At 35.3% G+C, this 12,863-nt stretch overlaps 1 long non-coding RNA gene across 1 annotated transcript; it reads right to left on the bottom strand.

Annotated features, from left to right (window-relative positions):
- Positions 1–851: 851 nt before the first annotated feature.
- On the bottom strand, positions 852–12,549 carry LOC110362876 (uncharacterized). Its single transcript, XR_002420549.2, has 4 exons — positions 9,455–12,549; positions 5,751–5,996; positions 3,906–4,105; positions 852–2,969 (listed from the first exon to the last, which is right to left on the bottom strand). It is a non-coding gene; the product is annotated as an uncharacterized LOC110362876 (long non-coding RNA).
- Positions 12,550–12,863: the final 314 nt, after the last annotated feature.

Below are 12,863 nucleotides of genomic sequence, written 5' to 3'. Positions count from 1 at the left end.
CTCAGTTATCTATCTTTGAAAAAGCAATATGGCTTTATGTGTACACTGGTAATTAGGTCTGGCATTCATATTTTTTTCTATTACACTTTTCTTGGTGCTTATTTAAGAACTTTGCTTGCGAAGTTGAATACACAAGATTCCTTTTCAACACCTGCATTGATTTTCTTTTGTCTTTTAACAAACAGACAGTAACCTGTACACAACATGGAAAAAATAACAAGCAGTGCTCAAACAGCAAAATCAACATTCTTCTTCTTCTAATGAGTACTATGAGCAAGCCAAGATCCAGCAGTACCCAATAGAAAAGGAAAGTCCTTTATTTCTCAAGTATCAGCAATATGGTCAATAGTTAAATAAAACAGAGGTTCTTTTTCTCCTTTTGTACCTAAAAATGAAGAAGTAAATTCAAATGGAAGCTCTTTGGCTTTTTTTTTTTTTTTTTCCCCCTTCCCTTTCTTTACTACTCTGTTTTGCTGAAAACAAGACAGGGTCTTATAGTAATTTTTGCTCCAAAACTTATTACTATTTTACATGTATAGCTGTTTGGACACTATTTAAATTGACATTTTTAATGAACTGTAACTAGGGCTTATTTTTGGAGTAGGATTTATATTTCAAGCATTCTCAAAAATCCCAAAAAATTATGCTAGGGCTTATTTTTGGGGTAGGTCTTATTTTCAGGGAAACAGGGTAAATTTTTCAGCATAGTTGACTTACTTGAATTCTGGTGCCTGTCCAAAAATGGGGTATAATTACATTTATCCAGCAGGGCATGGAAAATTTACCACAAATTGATATTGTGACTATAGGACTGATAGGTGAGACGGGGACATGCATCTCAACCCTTTGTGTATAACATGGCAGGAATACAGCGTTATCACAGCATTTTGTGTACACACTTTTGAAATTTCAGTTGTGTGCCACACTCATCTGTGTGAAGTTGTGTGAAATGGGTCTGGAGGTACTGATGGGTGTGGATGGAGAGGAAGTTACCAGAAAACAGCCAAAGAGGGGGTCAATATATGTTCAGAGAGAGTGTTTAAAAGCCTTACAATGTCTGATAAACTCTGGAGACTAATGGTCTGGTTGAACCTGCAGAAATGGATAAAATGCCAAAAGTCTGCTGACTTCGTCCAAAGCCACCAGTACACAGTAGCATCAAGAATGGGTCCTATCACTTGACCCACAGACAAAACGTGATGGCTTCTGTTCAAACAAAGACACCTACCTACCCAGCTGACATCACCATGGTTGGCCACCCCACTACACCAGCCACATAACCGTGACTCACCTCACGTAAGCATGTGTATGACTGAGCTGGGGAGTAAGTGAACATACAGTTATCTTTAATTAAAAATAAAAGCTGGATTCTAATAATAATACCAGCTTAATTAATGAAAGGTTTTAATAAATATTATTCGTGATCTTTGTCTCCCCCATCTTGATCCACTATCAGGAAAAAGGGAATTTATAATATGTGAATCTTTTTTTACTTGAAAAAGACAAAGGATGAACCATTCAGTGCAAGATCTGCTATGTGGTTGCAGACAAGACCTGTCTCACTGATGTAACTTCATTTCCTGAACATACCCATCCATTATCCTCTACCAGCAATAAACAACTTAGTATTTCATTTTAGTAAGTTCTTTATGAGTTTTCGGTTTGTGTTAAGTTTAAAAGGGTTATATTCTTTTGTGTTTTGACAGAGCAAATGATACTGATTTTTTTTTCTTAAATCTTAACTGGTATCAGAAGTCTGGGTCTTAGGTAGAAATAATACATCATCACTAACTTCATGAAGCAATTTCTCTTGTACAATTTTGCTAGTGCAGACATTCTAGCTTTTAGTGTAATTGAATTTGTTGATAAATCTGTCATGACACGCTTTCTAGATATGATCTTTCTACAGAATAAAATTCACTTTATGAATAGGATTAGAACAAGGCTTGTACGTTGTTTAATCACATATTGAATTGGCTTCTAATAAGCAGTAGGAATGACTTAGATTTGCTCTCTGTTCATTTATGATTTTCCCATTAACATTTGCAAAACAGGCAATGAGAAAAAAACATGTTGAATCATACATTTTAGTAAATGTTTTCATTGAATATTACCAACTTTTTTCATTATAGAAAATGGAATATTCTGATTTAATTGATGACTCCAGTAAACAAATGCACTATTGCCTTCACTGCCTTTTGTATAAGAATTTCAGTTTCTACACTTGTCCCCAAAGCCAAGAAAGAGCATGACTTTATGTTGCTGATGTGCTGTGTTTCATCAGGTTGTGTCTTAGTATATACATGTTACTTCAAATCTAAGCAGATGTGACAGAAGGTAACAGACTACACTGTGGTGCTGCAATGTCAGCCTGTGCACCAGAAAGATTAGAAAATGCAGTGCTGTAAGCACGTTGACTGGAAAGCAGAAAACAAACATAGTAACATCTAGTTTGCTGACAGGAAGTCAAATAATTGGAGTGCACACACTCCTTCATTGCAAAAACCCTGTTACTATCCTGAGAATAATAACGGTTTGCTTTTCCTTTTGGTTTGGCAGCAAGTGATTATCACCCTCAACAGAACTGAAGCACACAGTGAGAGAAAAGTAAATAGTGACTTAAGTGCAACTGGATTTAACACATTTTATTTCTGCATGCAGTTTCATGGTTTCAAAAGTGGAATCAATTTTCTCTTTCTGAATTCTGATTGCTTTTTTTTTTTTTTTTTTTTTTTAAATAAGAATGCTATTGGCTTCCTTTGGCCAGGATATTTCTTGATAATAAGACTGCCTTGGTTATTATAGTGCTATGTTTCATATCTCTTTGACCACAATACAAGATGTTCCACTTACTTAAAGCTTTCTTGATGTTATCGGACTGAGAACATTTACTTCAGTAGCCATAAAAGTCATTCCAGGAATAAGAGTTGATCCTGCACTCAGTTATCTGTCCACATTCCATCAAATATCTGTAAAGAGGTTAAACAAAATGTAAGGACACCCAGGCCCTAGATTAGCCAGTAAATGTTATCTGGGAATTGACATTTTTCTTGTCCGTTAATATAACAAAAATTAATGCCAGCAATTCTCTTGGCTGTATCAGCACTAGGCTCACCTTCATGATTGCCAAAGTGCTTTACAAACTCAATTATCAGTCATTTTTATTTCACTATAATTCACAAAAAATGAAGAGGAGGGCTCACATCTCAGACAATGAACTACTGGTGTGGTCATGCAGAACAGCATTGTCTTTAACAGTTATTAAAGCCAGTCAGTGGGAGACAGCAAATAAAATTAGGTAGTCTTAATTCAAGGCCCTATTTTATTTTCATTGTCATTTGGCTTTTGGTAATCATCAGCCTTATCCAATCATCATATTTACTTCCCCTCTCTCTCACTTGGTAATTAGGTTTCCATAAACAAGCAAAAGTTTACCTTTCGAAGATTTAACTGGCCAGTTTCTCCTACTTTTCAAGTAGACTTTTTCAATGAATTGTCTATTTGACATTGAGTGATGTGGAGAAACACATAATCAGTTACTATGCCATCTCAAGTTACCAAATAAAGGACTAAATATTAAAATTATTATGTAAGATGAGACACCAAATTATTAATTTGGTGACTGTGGCCATTTCCGGATGCTGCGCATTTATGACAATTTCTAAGAAACTTTTAGCATAGTCTAAAACTAAAAAAAGGAAGATTATCTCTTGATAGCAGTAGTACAGCTTGGTATGTGCACTGGCATTTATAAGCACGCTAATGTGTATGACAGCACAAGAGGCATGGAAAGAGACCATAAGTGTCTTAGTAAGTGGAAATACAGTGAATAACCTTAAGGATTAAAGTGCATCAGATCCTTATAGCAAGTGACACAAGCCTGTTGTCAGTTACGGGAAAAATACCTCTCTTCCTTTCATGAAGTAGCTCTCTCTGGGAGGTTTCAAGGACAAAATAAAGAGGGTTTGTTGTTGTTGTTTTTTTTTTTTTTTTCCCATCCGGTTTTTAATATACTGGCATGAAGAAAATCCAGACTCCAGGGATTTTTGACTGGCAAGCATCTTATTGTTTTTTTGAGGCATGAAAAACTCGAACACTCCAATACCTGTTTGGGGGAACATATTAATAGGTGATTGACCTGAAATAAAGGCACATGTTAGGCAAATGAATTCACAAATTTGTTGGTTTAGTGTAGCTTTGGGGGAAGAAAAATAACAAACACAGGAAGATCTAAGCAATATGTTCAAATTGTTAGCTAGTATAAGGAAAAACAATATGTGAAGAATTTATAAAAAAACACTGAAATTAATCAACTCTTGATGTTTTCTTCACCAGTAGAGGATTTTGTGTAGTTATTCATAAATATTACAAAGGAAATAACTAAATAATGCTATTTCTTCCTAGTAGGAGGATTTTGTCTAGTGGAAGGATTTTGTAGCATGTTTTGCCACATCCTCCCCAAACATACAACCCTTTCTGGACATGAAGAGTAAATCTGTAATATCTGCATTCCAGTACGCTTCAAAAGAGAGTGGCTTTTAGTAATATTTTCCCATCTGCCATAGAAAAGTCAGTTCTGACTTTGGAATATGAAGCAAATTATTATCTCAAATCTAGGTTCCTATTTAAGTGCAATATTACCCCTGTGGAACAGATAACTTCTTTAAATTAGATAGCTCAGGAGATGTCTTTTATAATAATAAAACAAATCTTTTACCATCTTAACTTCTACATTGATGCAGAGCTTATTCTAATGTACTTTTACCTCAAGTGTTTAAAGGATCTGCCAAAAAATGAAATTAGTTTTTAAGAAGCTGTATTCCCCCTCCCCTGATCATGGGTACTTGAGTCCACCTGATATGGTTGTTTCTGAGACAGAAAGCCAAAACATGTATGAAAAAATGATATAGTTTTGATTATTCCTTTAAGTCTAGCCCTTAATTACAAAAAGACAATGAGCTAGTTTGGTAGATTATTCCTACACAAACTCATCTTTTATTGTTATTTACAAACTAAAACTGATAAAGGGCCAGATGCTGGAGGTGTAACTTACTTAAACATGAGACAAACCTTCAAATTTTTGGTGGCTTACACTGTTTCATCTGCCTTTTGGGACTGCTAGCCAAGGTTTTACAAAAGAAAACACAGGTCAGAAACTTAATTTTGATGAAAGAAATGGTTTCATATCCAGTGTGCTGAAATCCAGGACAGAGTAGATGACTTATAAGTCAGTTGTTGGCTCAGGCTCTTCAATTAATATGCCTGAATTTACAAAATCTTCACTGACCCGCATGCTAGGCACTGACTGAAATCCAGAGTCTAGAACTCTAGATTTGCAGGCAACCCCAGTTTAAGCAGGCTGCTGGGGAGCCAGGCTTTGTGGCTTTTTCTCAGGATTTGCAGAAAGCAAAGAAAAACATTTTTCACAGCAGTGTTATCAAGTAAGGTTCTTGCATCCCAAAGGCAAGCCCATGCTTTTGGACCCATCCTGTCCCAAACGGATATGGTCACTGTCAGCCTCAGAAACCACAAATGTCTTCCATGCATTGATCTCAGTTATGTGGTTGTGTAAGTTATGGTTAACATTCTTAATGTAAGAATGTAGGCTACTCTGGAGAAGGCAGAAGCTTCATGGTGGAGAAATACCAATTTTTTCTCCCTAGATACAAGGTTGACTTGTCTCAGTTGCTTGTTGCAGTCCTTAAAGTACAGTAAACTGTTTGCTTAGGACATTAACTGACTCCATTTACCATCTGGGTTGGGAACAATCAGGTCTGGGTATGAGCAAGGCCAATCCTAATCAGCATTTTTCCAGAATTTATCCAGCATCTCTGCAAGAAGAAATCCATGAGAACAAGCATGATGGGTAATAGTCCTAACGAGATCATTTTCCTTGTTCCTTGATTTCACTTAGCAAGGAAGATGGAGAAACAGAAACAGGAATATTCCACCAGGCATTTCTTCCTCTCATGTAAGTGATTCCAGTTCCTCTGTTTCTAAAATGAGGAGATACAAAATGGAACAAGCTCCGTGAGTTTATTATCTAATGTTTTATGCTTGTCCACAGAATGTCACTGTACAGTCATTCTTGTTCCCTCCATTAATTTAGTGACGTCCATGACAGTGTCAGGGCATCAGGTAGCAGAAACCTAATGAAAGCTCCTCTGAACAATTCCACTCACTTATTGTCCCCTGATACATCCAGACTTACAGCCCAACTGAAGCTCATACTGGTCTTTAAAGGTAATAAGCAAGTACTAATTGGCGTTTTAGTATTTTTGTATATACATATATTTAGTATCTCATATGTATGTATTTATGTATATATTTTGTACAAATACTGGCATTATTTTTAAAAATTATTAACACATTAAGTGCCTGAGTGTCACTGTAGTGCCAGGAGCATTAGATTTAATTAGGTAGCAAACCCAGAAACTGTAATCTGGTTAATAGCTTCCAAAGCTGATCTTAATTGGCTTATTAGTTAGAGATTGAAAAAATAATTTTTTCAGACATCAGTTTAAGTGAACACTGAATAAGTAATTCAAAGTAACTTTGAAAATCAAATAATTAGACAAACAATACAGAAAGTCAATAATGTATGATCAACAAATGACAAATGTATGAACAATGAACAGTATTATTCTTTTAGTTCTACTTAGCTGCAGAGAGTTCCTGTGTATCCATCAGATTAATTGTTTATTCCAGTTATTACATTCATTCAAATTTATAAGAAAGCAAACCATTGATTCACTGCTGTCACAGAGTACTTAGTGCAGCAGTTTAAACAAAGCATGGCTGTCTTTCCATATATAATTCATGTTTATTATAAATGTAAAAGAGAAGGAAAATGCTACAAGAGTATATGTAGGCTCAGCTATGTAAATTCCTGTTGTTTTCTGAATGTAATAAATACAATATTTACCTGTAGAAATAATCAAACAGAAATTTCCTGCACTGAATAGGTAATTTCCAGAGAGACAGAGTTATTAAGAGCATTCTCCAAACACTGATTGCTTCATTCTAAACTAAAGCACATCATTTGGTATTTAATAGCTGTCTGGATTTGCTGCATTGTTCTTAATATGCTTGACACATATGCCTCACAAATCTTCAAATGGAGCTAAAAACATGTCCTCAATTATTTTTTGCTGGGATAGCACTGACTTAAAGAATGCACAATGGTGCAATCTTCCCACTCTCAGAACCTCGTTCTTCTCTTGTTGAACTTATTATAATTCAAAAGGCGTTCAGATATAAAAAGGGCATTCAGATCCTCACAGACTCAACTGCAAGGCTGAGTTATATTTTGGATTTAGGCTAGTAATATATCAGTGGTTACATCAAGACTTCTTCAGACTTTTGAACCTGTAGTTCAGTCCATTTCATTAGTTGATGTTTTCTCCTTTCCCAGCTGTGAGCACCATGTTACAGCAATGAACTTTCTCTCCTTCCAGGATTCTGTAATGCCTTCACTGGATAGCCCTTAGTTCTTTCTTAGCCTAATAAAAGTAGAAAATCACTAGGGCTTTCTTCCTCAATTACATATTCACCATATAACTCCGACATAGGAAAAGCAAAGTTCTAAGTGCACATTTCTAATTAAAATAACATTCCAATTACTAACTTGAAATCAGAAGCCTACTGTGCAGTGGTTTATTATGAAACATATCTGAAGAAAGCAACATAGTGCAATGCATAGCCCCTTTTTAATAGTAAATTCAGCAAAATAATAGGCCCAGAACACCAAATTATTCAGATATAGCACATCAGAGTGAATGGGAGTGTGTAAGTCCCTTGAAGGCATAATAATGATAATGCTTGTTGAGGTCACCATTTTCACTTCAAACTGCAGCAACAGCTATTTAAAAAGAAATTTACAACCAAGAACTTGGAGTTAGCACAGTGTTGCAGTGTATTTACAGATGTTACGTCATGTCTATATAAAAAGGACAAAAAACAAACAAACAACAACAACAACTTAGAAGTAAAAAATTTCAACTGCCTAAAACAGAGGAACCCATTTAGACCATAGAGAACTATCGAAATCCTAAATATTCTGAATAACAGAAGTGACCAATCATCATCCAACCACCAGTGCATGCTTTTAGAGAAATAGCTGATGTGTTAATTCTTGTCTGTTTCTTTGCCTGCAAGGTCTTCAAAAAATAATAAATATGATCTTGAAATAAATAAGGTTTGAACTTCTCTTATACTTTATTATAATTCCTAGGAGATTAGACTTGGTAAGACTCTTAGCATTTTAAATCTTAAAATACAGTCTTTAAATAAGCTTGTCTTTGCTGACCTGTCACCTTTAAGTTATTTGCAGGGAACTTTGATTAAGTAGCATTAACTAAGTCTGCTCCTTAAATGATTTGAAAAACGTAACTTTAAATAGGTCATTTTTTAAAGAAAACTTTCTGAGCTACTTTCCCCAAGTTTCTCTCCTACACGTTGTCTTAATAGGTAAAGAGCTGTCTGCATTTGCTAGGGGTTGCAGCCTTTACTGGCAACAAAGATTCCTACAGAGACCTCAGAGCTTTCATGTGGGGCCTCTGTCTCTTGGAAATGCTATTGTATTTTCCACGAAAGCACCTTCCCCACTCCCACTCCTACAATCACTGAAAAATTTGGAATTCTGCAGAGCATACTCAAAACTCTCTGCAATCCTATTTAATCAATGATTGAGGTAGCCCTCCTCAGTTATGAATTGTGTTGACAGATTTTACATTTTATCATTCCTACTTGCCACTAAAAGCATCCCATTGTATCAAAATACATTCGTGATTCTTGCTTGGAAAATATTTCTTCTTCTGTATGAACAATCTGAAGCTCCATTTTTTGTGTTCTCCACTTATGGTTGGGACGAATAGCTAGTTGCAATCTAAAAATTATTACAACAATAATGGCTTTAACTGACTTATATTTTCTTAATGGTTGGACTCAATGACCCTGAGGATCTTTTCCAACCAAAATGATTCTATGTTTCCAAAGCTCTTTGATGATCTACAACGACAGAGCTCAATTCTTACACCCACTTTGTGAACGGAAATAAGTCTGTAAAACTGGTCTGGGCAGCCTGTAGAGCACATCTCTTTCAAATGCTGTTTTCCAGCATGCTAGAAAAAGCTTAGGAGCAGAGCAGCATCTTAGTGTTTTCACATTCTTGGTTTTGATAGAGCATTCAAAAAGAAATTTCACACAGTTTTATTTGTTTCAAATTGCAGAGAAAGCCTCGGCTAAAGCCCTGAGCTTCTGTTATTTTGTCAGGGAGAGCAAATATTTATTGATATTTCTAAAATCAGACCCCTGCTCTGACAAACTGGTAACAGAACTGAAAGGCTTTTGTGATATTGGTAACTCCCTTAGTCCCAGGTTCTCCTGAGAACTACCTGTTAGCAAGGGAAGACTGAGTGATACACAATTTAATTAGCAAATACATTTCTCTTACCTTTGCGAACTGCATATACAGCTAAAATTTGCCACTTCAGTTTATGTGGCTGGTATATCACACTTCCCTCTGTTAGGTCATGCGTCGGGAAGTAACCTACAGCAAAAAGAAAGCAGCTAGACATATTTACTTACCAATAAAACACCCTTCTTCTTGGAATATTTTCAGCTGACCTTTTTGGTCTTGTTAAGTCAAGAAGTGGATGTTACTGAGATTGTTTTAGATGTAAGCATTGCTTAACCATGACATTTAAGACTTCCTTAGAGGTGAGACACAATAAGGCACATTTTTTCCAATCAATGGGCAGTGTCTTACATTTCTTCCCATGCTGTCTATCCTTTGCTGTTCCTAAACACATCTTGTACACAAGAACCTCTGTAGAGGATGCAGCAAATTTTCAGCCTGCAGGAAGTTTGAGCTGTTAAGAAGACAACCATAGCACTAATAAAATCTAAACACTTATAGTCAAATCCTATTCCGGATGCTGCTAAATGGGAACTTACAACTTAACATAATAGGCAATTTAGCATATAAATGTGGCCCATAAAAGCAGGATGTTGGCAGTGCAAAACTATAAATGCTAACCTTTGGGCAAGCTGTTACAAATGTGGTATAGGCTCTTGCAATTTTAATGAACTTGTTTGCACATATGAAGTTTATTTTGTATTAAACACTACCATACATATACTAAATAAGAGGAACACCTCTTATTTAGGCTTGTGGGAGAGTACATCATGAGAGTATGGCCTAACAAATTTGTTAGCTAGCTTTTTTTTTTTGAACCTTGCCATTTTAAAGCTATGCCTTACACATCTATTATCAGAGGTTTAAAAACCTCAGAAATGTCACTGAGAAACAACATGTAACTCTTCCAACAATGTTAGAGAAGACAGAAAGTATTTTATAACTACAAGGGTTTGTGGTCAAGTCTTATATCCTGGACAAGTACAGATGTCTATGAATGTGATTTTCCTGAGTCATTATATCATTATTTTTGCTAAATTCTTGGAAAGGCAGAGGATGTTGAAAATGTGAGAAACCTGCATTAATTGCGAATCTAAATCAGAGTTAATAGTTATCCTGTGAATTAGTAGGCATCTGTGACCCTTTGTTGAAAGTAATTTGGGCTTGTGGAATTAATGTCTAAGCAGCCCCAAAATCAGATAATCCCGCAGAGCAACCAAATTAAGTTGCTCCGCTTCAGGGAAGCACTTGCAAAAACACACATTTTCAGGCGGCTTTGCTGGTCATGAACACAACATTCACAATCCAGCCTTGATGGTGAGTAGCTTTTCAGTTGAAGCCTCTCATGTTGTTTGGCTTTGGTAGGCCACTTCATTCCAAAGCAGAATTATTCAGAGCTACTCTTTCAAGCTAAATGTGTGAAAGATGAATCATAAAAAAAATATATTTCACTCCTATCTGACTTCACTGCCAAATATTCTTCCCCTTATACCCTGTGATTGCCTCAGCAAAATATCAAGTTTTCAGTTTGCATTCACACTGTTTAATAACACGATGTGTACAGAAACATGCACAACTAAAAACCTTTTTGGTTGCTTATTCCTTCATGTAAACAAAAAGGAACTTGAAGAACTTTCTTTTTATTGGGCTATGAGGTTATTTTTCCTCAGATAACAACCTTAACTGCCAACAAAGCATGAATTGAGGTTGCAAAGAGAATTCATGCAGACATGAAAAAGCACTTACCAGGTATTTCTCCTCTCTCTAACAATTAATTTCATTCCTTATTGTGAATATATGTATCTGTACACACATAGGTAACAATCTGGATGCTCATTAAGATATAAGGCAAGAAGAAAATGAAGATAACTTGCATTACTATAAAGCCTAAAAAATTATATGTATGTATTAAATTGAAAGTTAAAACCTGAAAGAGAGGAAAAAAAAAAAAAAAAAAGACAGGGAGAAAATTTTGGGAGTAAAAAATCACTGGAACTTTGTATTTTTAGAGGAACAGCCAATGGGAAAATTTTCTCTAATGTTATCCTTTGACATACAGTATATACTCAATTTGGATCCAAACATATTAGGAAATATTCCATTTAATGTCTACTTACATACAAGCTCAGAATAAGAGTTCCATGTACAGGTCCTCATGAGCACGGGACAGCCTGTTTTTACACATCTTGTTCCAAATACAAATCTCTTGAAAATATGCTGAAGTTCTCAAAAGGTTTAATTTAAGTTTTTTGCATTTCACTATAAGAAAGATATTAAGTCATGTTCCCTAATTCAAGCAGGCAGTCAGGAGTCATCTTCCATCTCCATCCAAGCAAGACTAAAAACAACCCTCAGAAACCCAAACTTTACATTGCTTTAAAAGTGTGCACTGGCTACCTCACAGCAGTTCTGCAGAGTTCCCTTGTTTTGCAGCACTGTTGCCCTCCAAACATGAAAGATTTTTTCCCTTGGGGAAAGAACTCATCTGCTAAGACTCTGAGTTATTCATCTGAGCTTAGCTAATGGGCTAGGAGACATACACTTGGTGTGGGGGTAGAAGTTTCTGCTGCAAACATAATTTATTTTTTTCGCACTTAAAACCACAAGCAAATATTTAGTTATGATGCAAATCCTTCTAATAGTAGAAAAGAGCAGTATAGCTATTAGAATTGTTCCATACTTAAATCCCTACTTTTCAATGCTGGTCTCAACAAAAGCACACAAAGAAGTTGAAGTATATTGTAAGAAAGAATAAACACAAATAAATTGAAAAATACAGCAATTTCATATTTCTTATCCATTTATAAATGAAACTGCTTTTGTCAAGCACATTCATGTATCAATAATTTTGTGATCTTGGCAGCAAAAGGTTTGCTCTGAGTTGTAAAAGCCTGCAGAGATCCTAAGTACATGCTGCATGTCACTTTTATAACCAACCTGTGTGTGTCTTTGTGACTGACTTACTGTCACATTCCCATGTTGCACATTGGCTATTTCCTCTGAAAAGTAGCATAGAAAGTTACTTAAACTGTGAAAGTATCTAATTATTTTAAACAGCCCATCTGCTTAAACTAAATAATTTTTCTAAAATAAGATTGCAGAAGATAGAATATTTGTAAAATCTTTCTTCCACTTGAGCTATTTGAAAGAAATTTAATAATTAAAAACCCAAAGAAAAAACATGTCTGAAAACTAAAAATAATTTAAAAATTCATCTTCATACATTTAAAAATTATGTTATAGTAGTGTGACTAAATTGAATTAATTGAATTAATATTATCATACCCTACTATGTACGAGTAGTACTTCACATGTAGATCTAAAAGATGGAACATTTTAGGTTTGAATTTTAAGAACACTTCTTCACCCACATGCTTGGCTGCTTTTGTTGCTCTGTGTCAATCATGCCATCTTACATACTGTTAAAAATATCATTGACATTAAT

Source organism: Columba livia, chromosome 12 (assembly GCF_036013475.1).
Source record: "Columba livia isolate bColLiv1 breed racing homer chromosome 12, bColLiv1.pat.W.v2, whole genome shotgun sequence".
NCBI classification, from domain to species: Eukaryota; Metazoa; Chordata; class Aves; order Columbiformes; family Columbidae; genus Columba; species Columba livia.
Note: the sequence above shows the minus strand (reverse complement) of the source record. Positions and strands in the feature narration are given on the sequence as shown.